Source organism: Mauremys mutica, chromosome 4 (genome assembly GCF_020497125.1).
Source record: "Mauremys mutica isolate MM-2020 ecotype Southern chromosome 4, ASM2049712v1, whole genome shotgun sequence".
In the NCBI taxonomy this organism is placed as follows: Eukaryota; Metazoa; Chordata; order Testudines; family Geoemydidae; genus Mauremys; species Mauremys mutica.
In genome coordinates, this window is record NC_059075.1 from 79,254,424 (window position 1) to 79,264,012 (window position 9,589).

Consider the following 9,589-nt stretch of genomic DNA (forward strand, 5'->3'; position numbering starts at 1 on the left):
CGGGCCGGCCCGCCAGGGTGCTTACCCTGGCGAGCCGGGAGCCACCGGTTGCCGACCCCTGATCTATACTCATGGTCTCAAAAAAGAAAGTCATAGAGGATGGATAAAGCTCACTGAAATTAAACTTGACTTTAAAGGAGGTTTTGCTTAGAGCCATTCAAAATATGTTGGTTTGGGTTACAAATATTTTGCTTTTGAGCTTCATGGGTTCTCATCCCCTGAGTTTTGCTTTGGGATTTGGGTTCAAATAAACTCAAGGACTCAAACTGAAATGCATCCACTGTGTTCCAAGTCATTTAACACTAAAAACAGGTGAAATCTAGAATTTCACATGCTTTTGGTACAAAACCATGACATTTTTTGTAGAATTGTTCAAAAGGAGGCCTTATTCAAAAGATTCTCACACCTTAACAAACCTCTCAACAAATCTGATATGTATTTGAGGCAAGGTTCATCGGGTTTGGATTCATTAATATTGATGGTTGAATTGAATTAATTATACATTAAACATTGATAAAGATTCTTGAGGAGGAAACTTGAGGATCTTGATAAGAGAGCCAACAGAAAGAGCTATTTAGATAAATATATACCAAAATGAGTTCTTGCAGGGGGTACATGAACTCATCTAGATATTTGCCTCGTTTTGCAACAAGCTACATAAAAAGCACTAGCGAAGTCGTCAGTACAAACTAAAATTTCGTAGACAATGATTTGTTTATATTGCTCTGTATACTATACACTGAAATGTAAGTACAATATTTATATTCTAATTGATTTATTATATAATTATATGGTAAAAATGAGAAAGTAAGCATTTTTTCAGTAATAGTTTCATACCCCTGGTTGAGAACCACTGCCTTAGGTGATAGGCCTGGCTTCCTGCATGTCACTTGGGTTGGCACCACACAGTCCAACCACCCTTACACTGGATCTTTAAGCTGCAGTCCCCTGGTTCCCAACTGTGCTAACCTGACAGGCCCAGATGAGTTTGGCATAGGTTGACCAAATGTCCCGATTTTATAGGCACAGTCCTGATATTTGGGGCTTTTTCTTATATACACACCTATTACTTCCCACCCCCCATCCAGATTTTTCACACTTGCTATCTGGTCACCCTAGACTGGCACCTGTAGCCCTTTCACTCCTGGGACCACAGAGTTGATTAAAGCGAGTCAAAAGCAGCTTCTTCAATACAAGGCATTGTTTGTTCCTCCCCCCCAAAGGTATACAGCATGTAGAGCAAAGGGTAAAATCAATACAAGTTCTATATGCATGAGTCTTATTTACATCTTACTCTTTCCTTGCCATCTTTTGTAAATTCCCCTAAACCCAGTGAATCCCAGTCTCTGGCTGGATAAACGGACTGTCTTCCTGCTCACAACAGGTTCTCCATGTCTCTCTTTAACTCTTTGCCAGCCTGTCCATTTTCACTGATAACCTTGGCAGTATTCCTGGCCGTTCACTAGGTCCCAGGAGCCTCTATTGGTTTAGTGCTTTCTTTGATCTCTCTCTTTTCAGCCTTGGCAAAACAGTTGTGTGTCAGTCCGCTTGGGCTGAGGAATTGCCTCTTCCTGGCTATACACTTGGCTATTCTGGTTGAGTGTCTGTTAGGCTGCTCCTTCTCTTGGCCATTGCTTTATCTTTCCTTCTTGGTTTTCTTTAACTATCCCTATGGATCTAACTCCTTGGCAAGTAACATGTCACAAACACACACTTAGGCTTGGTCTACACTGGGGTGTGGGGGGGAGAGATCGATCTAAGTTACGCAATTTCAGCTATGTGAATAACGTAGCTGAAGTCGACCTACTTAGACATATTCACCGTGGTGTCTTCACCATGGTGAGTCAACTGCTGCCGCTCCCCCGTCGACTCTGCCTGCGCCTCTTGCTGAGCTGGAGTACAGGAGTCGTTTGGAGAGTGCTCAGGGATCAATTTATTGCCTCTAGACTAGACACGATAAATTGATCCCCGCTGGATCGATCGCTGCCCACCAACATACCCAAAGAGGCAAGCCAGTGGGGAAGACTCTATTCATAACAAATAATACAGATATTTCCCAGCCTGTCATGCCTCTCTATTCACAAGCCCCAGATGTTTTAAATCTCTAAAAAGGAGTCCTTTAATAAAAGATTTACCCTGAGTTTTGAGTGGATGTTCAGTTGAGTGTTGATATTTTATTGGAATTGTTTTGTCTATTCCTAATTGAAAAGTCAGCTCTATAACAAGAGATTTGCTTGTTACATGTTATGAAGCATTCATGTTCCACAGACTTAGAACTCTTGTTTTATTTAATAGGAACATCTCTAAAATAAACATGCTGCCAGTACTTTTTAATTTTCAAATTTCACATAACTCATCTCACAGCCAACATCCCCTCTCATCTGAAAATTGTTTATCACTAAGTAAACATCATATTTTTTCCTCTGCAAGGCAGTTTTACTGAGGGTGAAGATTTGCTGCCTCTAAATGAAAGTGTTACACTGTTCATACAAAAACTGAAGAAGCCTGTCTTAGAACTTCATTTTAAATAAATAGAACTTACATCCCCTTAGTGAGATGAATAAGCTTTTTGCTTTATTGCCTTTTGACAAAGTTGTAGCTACAAACAGACATTTGCTGAGGTAGCAGAAAAAAATGCAGTTTTGTAGTTCCAAGGTGCATTGTATGGCAGTTGGTACAATGCACACAAAATCTAATATTCCTTTCTCAAACTAAACATATGCCATCATTTTAACAAAAATGTTCACATAAGCACTGTCACACTTGAGCAAACTTTAAAAATTATAGTCATTTGCTAAACCCCTGTTGAATTGTCACATATTTCTGCTTTGCCTGTTCCCCATTGATCCTTATTACCAGTGTATTTGTGTGTAAACAGAAGCTCTCACTTAATATTCCTCCTCCTCCTGCCTGATTCAGCTGGTGATGTTGCAGATCCAGGCCTGGTCTACACTAAGCATTTAAACCGATTTTAGGAGCATTAAACCGATTTAACGCCGCACCCGTCCACACTAAGAGGCCCTTTATATCGATATAAAGGGCTCCTTAAACTGGTTTCTGTACTCCTCCCCAACGAGAGGAGTAGTGCTAATATCTGTATTACCATATCAGATTAGGGTTAGTGTGGCCGCAAATCGATGGTATTGGCCTCCGGGCGGTATCCCACAGTGCACCACTGTGACCGCTCTGGACAGCAATCAGAACTCGGATGCAGTGGCCAGGTAGACAGGAAAAGCCCCGCGAACTTTTGAATTTCATTTCCTGTTTGCCCAGCGTGAAGCTCCGATTAGCACGGGTGGCGACGCAGTCCCAAATCCAAAAAGAGCTCCAGCATGGACCGTACGGATGTGATCGCTGTATGGGCAGACAAATCTGTTCTATCAGAGCTCCGTTACAGAAGACGAAATTCCAAAGCATTTTTAAAAAATCTCCAGACAGAGGCCACAGCAGGGACTCAGCACACTGCTGCGTGACAAGCGTAACGGAAAGCCAAAGAATCAAATGGACGCTCATGGAGGGAGGGAGGGAGGGGGAACTGAGGACTCCAGCTATCCCACAGTTCCTGCAGTCTCCGAAAAGCATTTGCATTCTTGGCTGAGCTCCCAATGCCTGTAGGGTCAAACACATTGTCCGGGGTGGTTCAGGGCATAGCTTGTCAATTTACCCTCCCACAACCCCCAGAAGGAAAACGGAAAAAAATCGTCTCTTGACTTTTTTAAATGTCACCCTATGTCTACTGAATGCTGCTGGTAGACGCGATGCTGCAGCAGTGAACTGCAGCATCCTCGCCCCCCCTCTCTGGTGGCAGATGGTACAATATGACTGCTATCCATCGTCATCATCAGCCTGGTGGCAGATGGTACAGTACAGAAGGACTGTACCTCATCATCAGCCCATGAGTGCTCCTGGCTGGCCTCCCGGTCATTCCCAGTAGATGGTACAGAACGGCTGGTAACCGTCTTCATCATAGCAACAGGGGGCTGAGCTCCATCAGCCCCCGCCCTTCATGTGTAAAGAAAAGATTCTGTACTGCCTGGACTATCATAGCAGCGGGATGCTGGGCTCCTCTCCCCCACACTGCTTAATGTCCTGTCTGGACTATCATAGCAGCTGGAGGCTGCCTTCCCCTCATTTTATCTCACTAACAAGTCACTGTTTCTTATTCCTGCATTCTTTATTACTTCAGCACACAAATGGGGGGACACTGCAATGGTAGCCCAGGAAGGCTGGGGGAGGAGGGAAGCAACAGGTGGGGTTGTTGCAGGGGCACCCCCTGTGAATGGCATGCAGCTCATCATTTCTGGGGGTTTTTACACGGAACGGCTGTGCTCTCTGGTTCTCTGATACACTGGTTCTCTAGTACACTTGCCCCATATTCTAGGCAGGACTGATTCTATTTTTAGATACCATAAAGGAGGGATTGACTTGGGGAGTCATTCCCATTTTTGTCTTTTGCGCCCCCGGCCGACCTCAGCCAGGGGCACCCATGACAGCAGCAGACAGTACAGTATAGAAGGACTGGTAACCGTCATCTCATTGCCAATTTACAATGGCAGCAGACGGTACAGAATGACTGATAACCATCTCTGCTATCATGCAAAAGCAAATGAATGCTGCTGTGTAGCGCTGCTGTATCGCCTCTGTCAGCGGCATCCAGTACACATACGGTGACAGTGACAAAAGGCAAAACAGGCTCCATGGTTGCCATGCTATGGCATCTGCCAGGGCAATCCAGGGAAAAAGGGCGTGAAATGATTGTCTGCCATTGCTTTCCCAGAGGAAGGAATGACTGATGACATTTACCCAGAACCACCCGCGACAATGATTTTTGCCCCATCAGGCACTGGGATCTCAACCCAGAATTCCAAGGGGCGGGGGAGACTGCGGGAACTATGGGATAGCTACGGAATAGCTACCCACAATGCAACACTCCATAAATCGATGCTAGCCTCGGACCGTGGATGCACACCACCGAATTAATGTGCTTAGTGTGGCTGCGTGCACTCGATCTTATACAATCTGTTTTACTAAACCAGTTTATGTAAAATCGGAATAATCCCGTAGTGTAGACGTACCCCCAGTGTTTGAGATCTTACCGTTCATCACAAACAAAGGAGAAAGTATCACCTCACACATACAGTGATGTGTAATGTATCCTGAAAAAGGTAGGTGCACAGGCATAGTAATCAGGAAGGGATCTTTTGTTTGGTGGGGAGTGACAATATGACAATTAATGTAGAAAGTCTTCATGTTGGTTGGTTGGATTTTGATGGAATATTATAGACTCAGTTGTTTCTGGCTTCTTCACAAGTTTGTAGAGAAGGGAGGAGGAGACACAAAAGCCCTGATCTTCAAAGGTTTTTAGGTGTCTCTAACCCCCATTGATTTCAGTAGGAATTTGGTGCTTAAATACTGTACCTTGGAGGATATGGGCCAAAGAACTTTCCCACCACCAGAAACCTTGGACCTTAGTGAAGTTTGCCACTGACTTTCGAGAGGCCATTTCATCCACAGTATTTATACTCCCATGAGCACTAAGACTGTTCCAGACCACCAGCACTAGCCTCTCCAAAGGGACTGGAAAGCATCGTTGACTTCCACACAGCAAAAGAGGCACATGCTCACTCAATGAATTGCTCTTCTCTTGTTATGCATGGATCTTTTATGGTGGGGTTGAAGCAACCATGCATTAGACAGGGATAGAGAAAGATCAGGAATCTATTTTGCATGAGGTCTGTGATCCCTCCACCCTCTGACTTCCAAACCACAGAACAAGTGAAGAACCTTCCTCCTCTTTACACCAAAATCTCACTCATGTTCAAGGTCAGCTTGCCAGTGCAGATTAACCTGATGTGTGGATAAACAAGTTAGTGAGCCCATTATTCCTTCTTAACTGGGCCTGAGGATTTGGTCCAATATAATTTTATTGTCTATTGCTGGTTATTAAAACTAAAAAAAAATAAAAAATCTATTGTACTTTCAATCCTGTACTACCATTGTTGCCAACTCTGTCAATTTTATTGAGTCTCCTGATGTTGTTTTTCTTAGGCCTTAGCTCCTAGAGTCAGGTTATTACATGAGAATCTCAGCTGGCTTGTTTTCTTTTTTTTTTTAACTGAGTTTCTAAGTTGTGGAAAGAAGTTTGAAAACATAACCCAGGTATACCTGAAAGTCTCAGAAAACAGTGGCAACCAAAATAAATGCAAAATTTATTTTGGTTAAAACTCAGGATTTTTAAGCCATTCTTTTAGATTCAGGATTTTTGAATGTTTAAGTTTGACAAAACTGTGTTCCATTTCCTTTGACTATTTTAGTCCCTCTGGCAAATGAAAATAGACGTGTCAGTTTTAACGTTGTTTCTAGCTAGTTTTACTTCCAGGCTGTCATGCCATTAGCAAAATGCTGTTGTCTCTGTGTGCATAATATTAAAAGGAAATGTTAAATTAAACTTTAAATTGTGTTTAAATCTGTAAACATTTATATGAGGATTATATTTAAAGTAGGTTTTATAACCTCCCCCCGCCTTTTTTTTTCTAAACCTGCCTTATGGCCATGCATTATGGCATGATAGTATCTCTTTCCTTATGGAAACTGCCATACAATTTAATAGAAAATGATAATCATAGGCTTCTTGGACGATCCATAGAATATAATAAAGAATTATATCTCTGCTGTAAAATTATATAAAGTAGTTTAAAAAAAACTACAGAAAGCATAGTCTTTATAAAATTCTATAGGTTTTTGAGTAATTCCTGCAGAAACCTATAAAAATAGGTTTGATCCCCATTAAATACTGTATGGCAAATTCCTAAATCTTTAAAGAAAAAAGTGTGTAACTGCTGATGAAAGAAAGGGGCATGTGTTTCTGTCTTGAACAGAGCCACTTCAGCAATTTGAGCAATTCAGACCATTTTTCTTGGCTAACCTTCTACTAACTTTAGCAAAGGAATTACCTCAGTACTGCATATAGAGCAGAGGACTTAGTAACAGGCAGGAAATATACAAATGATAATTCTTGTGTTTGTACATCTTCTTGAAAATTGAAGCCTGGTCTACACTAGAGAATTAAGTTGATGCAAGGTAGCTTATTTCAAGCTATCTATGTAAGTGTCTACACTAAAATTTCGCTCCCACTGACATAACTGTCCTGCTACACTGACTTAATAATTCCACCTCCACAAGAGACGAAGAGTCAAGGTCGATGTAGTTAGGTCAACACAGTTTCAGTGTAGACACTGTGTTGCTTACTTTGATTGTTACAATGTCCCACACTGACAATACAATTGGTACAAGTGCTCCTGGTGAGGACACGCAGCACCGACACAAGGAGCAAAGTGTAGACACGTACACACCATGTAATTACTCTGATGGCTATATTCTGACATGAGCTAGTTCAACTAAATTTGGTAGTGTGGACATGCCCTGAGTTACCAAAATGGGAAGAAGTATTGAACAAGAAGAGAAACTTTCAGGGTTCATTCACCAACTGCTACCATAGGAGATTTACATAGATACATTGCATTAACATGTAGCCCTTCCTCTGAGGTGTGGCTCAAACTCCTCCCTGGTTCTTGCTACTTGGAGTGGCTTCTCCCCTCTCCTGGCATAGGCTGAGTTCTAGGTTCTTTTTTATGATGCCTGGTGCCTCCACCCACGGTGACTCCTCACTATGCCCGAGACATGAGGGATGCTATCCCTTGCAAAAACGAATAATGTTACTACTGCTAGCATGGAGTATAAAACCCAGTGCAGAAGGAACAATAAAGTACATCAACACAAACCCAAGCAAAGAAATGAAACACATAGAAATAACATTACAAATGGGAACTTTTTTGAGAACAGGAAAATAGGATCTGGGGAAGGAAATGGTGAAGGTTAATATGTACTAAACATTAATAAATCAACAATTTCTGCATCTCCCAACACTCACAATTTATCCCAGACCCTGCTCCCTTCCTGGCACATTCCCAAGCAGGTGGTATGCTGGGGATGAGTCCGGGGATGAGTGTTTAAATGCTGTGCCTTTTGGCCAGCTTAAACATAAAGCATCTCCTTACTATGTCTTCACCTTGGGTGGGGCAGGGTCCTCTCCTGGTTACCTGGTCTGGAGTCCTGTGGAGGTCTCGGATGGCTTTCAGTGCTGGTGCTGGGTTGGATTTCTCACACTCTGGATGCTGGTCTCTGCAGGGCCAGAACTGCCTGACCCATGCACTACATCCCACAGCACTTCATAGGCTCCCTTTGTGAGGAGTTCGAGTTAATGAGAGGCTCCCTGAGCTGTTCTGCTTCTCTCTCAGCTCCCTCAAAACTGAAATCAAAACTGGTCTCTTGATCTCTGAGTCAGACTTCCATTGAAGGCCTGAGCAGCCCTGGCATATCATTGGCCCAGTAAAGTGCTGGTCTTCCAGATCACCCCACGCAGAAGCCTCCCTATTGGTCTCAGCAGGAATTTCTAGCCCATTCTGTCCCCACCCTGACTCCAAGCATACTGGGATATGGCATTGGAGGGCTCTGATAAGCCATTATATGTCATAATTAAGGCTATGATTTGGTCACAGAGGTCGCAGAAGTCACGGAATCCATGACTTCTGCAGACATGCATGACTTCAGCTCTCAGCTGTGGGGGAATCCATGGGGGCTGGGGAGCTCCGGGGCCCCATCACTCCAGGTGGCAGGGGTACCCGATTCATTCTTAATTATAGTATTACTTCCCTGCTTGCTTGCATTGTAGCATAGCTCAATCACAAAGAATCCATGGTAGCAATGTAAGAATTTATACACACTATTTAGTGGAGCTTGATTGGGTTCTGCAGTCTGGGAGCTGCAGGGTACCCCTGCCACCTGGAGTGATGGGGCCCCGGAGCTCCCCAGCCCCCATGGATGCGGAGCTCCCCCACAGCTCCCTAGCCGGGAAGGGGGGGAAATCCCCCAGAGCTCCCCAGTCCCCGAGCGATCTCCCACACCACTGCAGGTGGGGGTCCCTCTCAGCTCCCAGACACTGGGCAGGGGCAGGCACAGCTTCCAGCCAGAGTAGGGCAGAGTGCTGGACCCTCCTCCCTCTCCATTTTTCATGGACATTTTTAGTAAAAGTCAGGGACAGGTCACGGCTTCTGTGAATTTTTGTTTATTGCCCATGACCCATCTGTGACTTTCACTAAAATTGTCTTTGACAAAATTGTAGCCTATAGGTTAGGACCCCACCTAGAGGTTCAGTCTGCAGTTCCAGGAGCTGGCAAACTCCAAGTGGGGGTTACAAACACTAATAGCTGTTATGCTTGTAAATCCATTCTTTCTCTTTCCCCTTTCTTCTCTCAGTATACCCCCTGGCATTAATCTGATAATATACCTCTTTATAACTGAAATGAAAAGAACCAACACACTAATTACCCAGCCTCTGACACATCATTATCTATTCTAACGAAGACAGTACTGTATTGAAATTCTCATGTCTCTCTAAAACTAATGATTCTCATCAGAAACTAATATCACCAAAATATGGGCACTCTCATCTTTTAGAGGTGGCACTACTCTGCCTGTTATAACTCTCTGTTCCACCATTTTAGCTACAGATTCACCTTAAGTGATGAAT

General features: G+C 43.5%; 1 long non-coding RNA gene across 1 annotated transcript in view; it reads right to left on the reverse strand.

Moving 5' to 3' along the window:
* LOC123368231 overlaps window positions 1-8,469 on the reverse strand; it is an 85,267-nt gene extending 76,798 nt beyond the window's left edge. The window contains exon 1 of the long non-coding RNA XR_006578719.1: window positions 8,069-8,469. This is a non-coding gene — a long non-coding RNA (uncharacterized LOC123368231). The remainder of the gene's footprint in view (window positions 1-8,068) is intronic.
* Window positions 8,470-9,589: the final 1,120 nt, after the last annotated feature.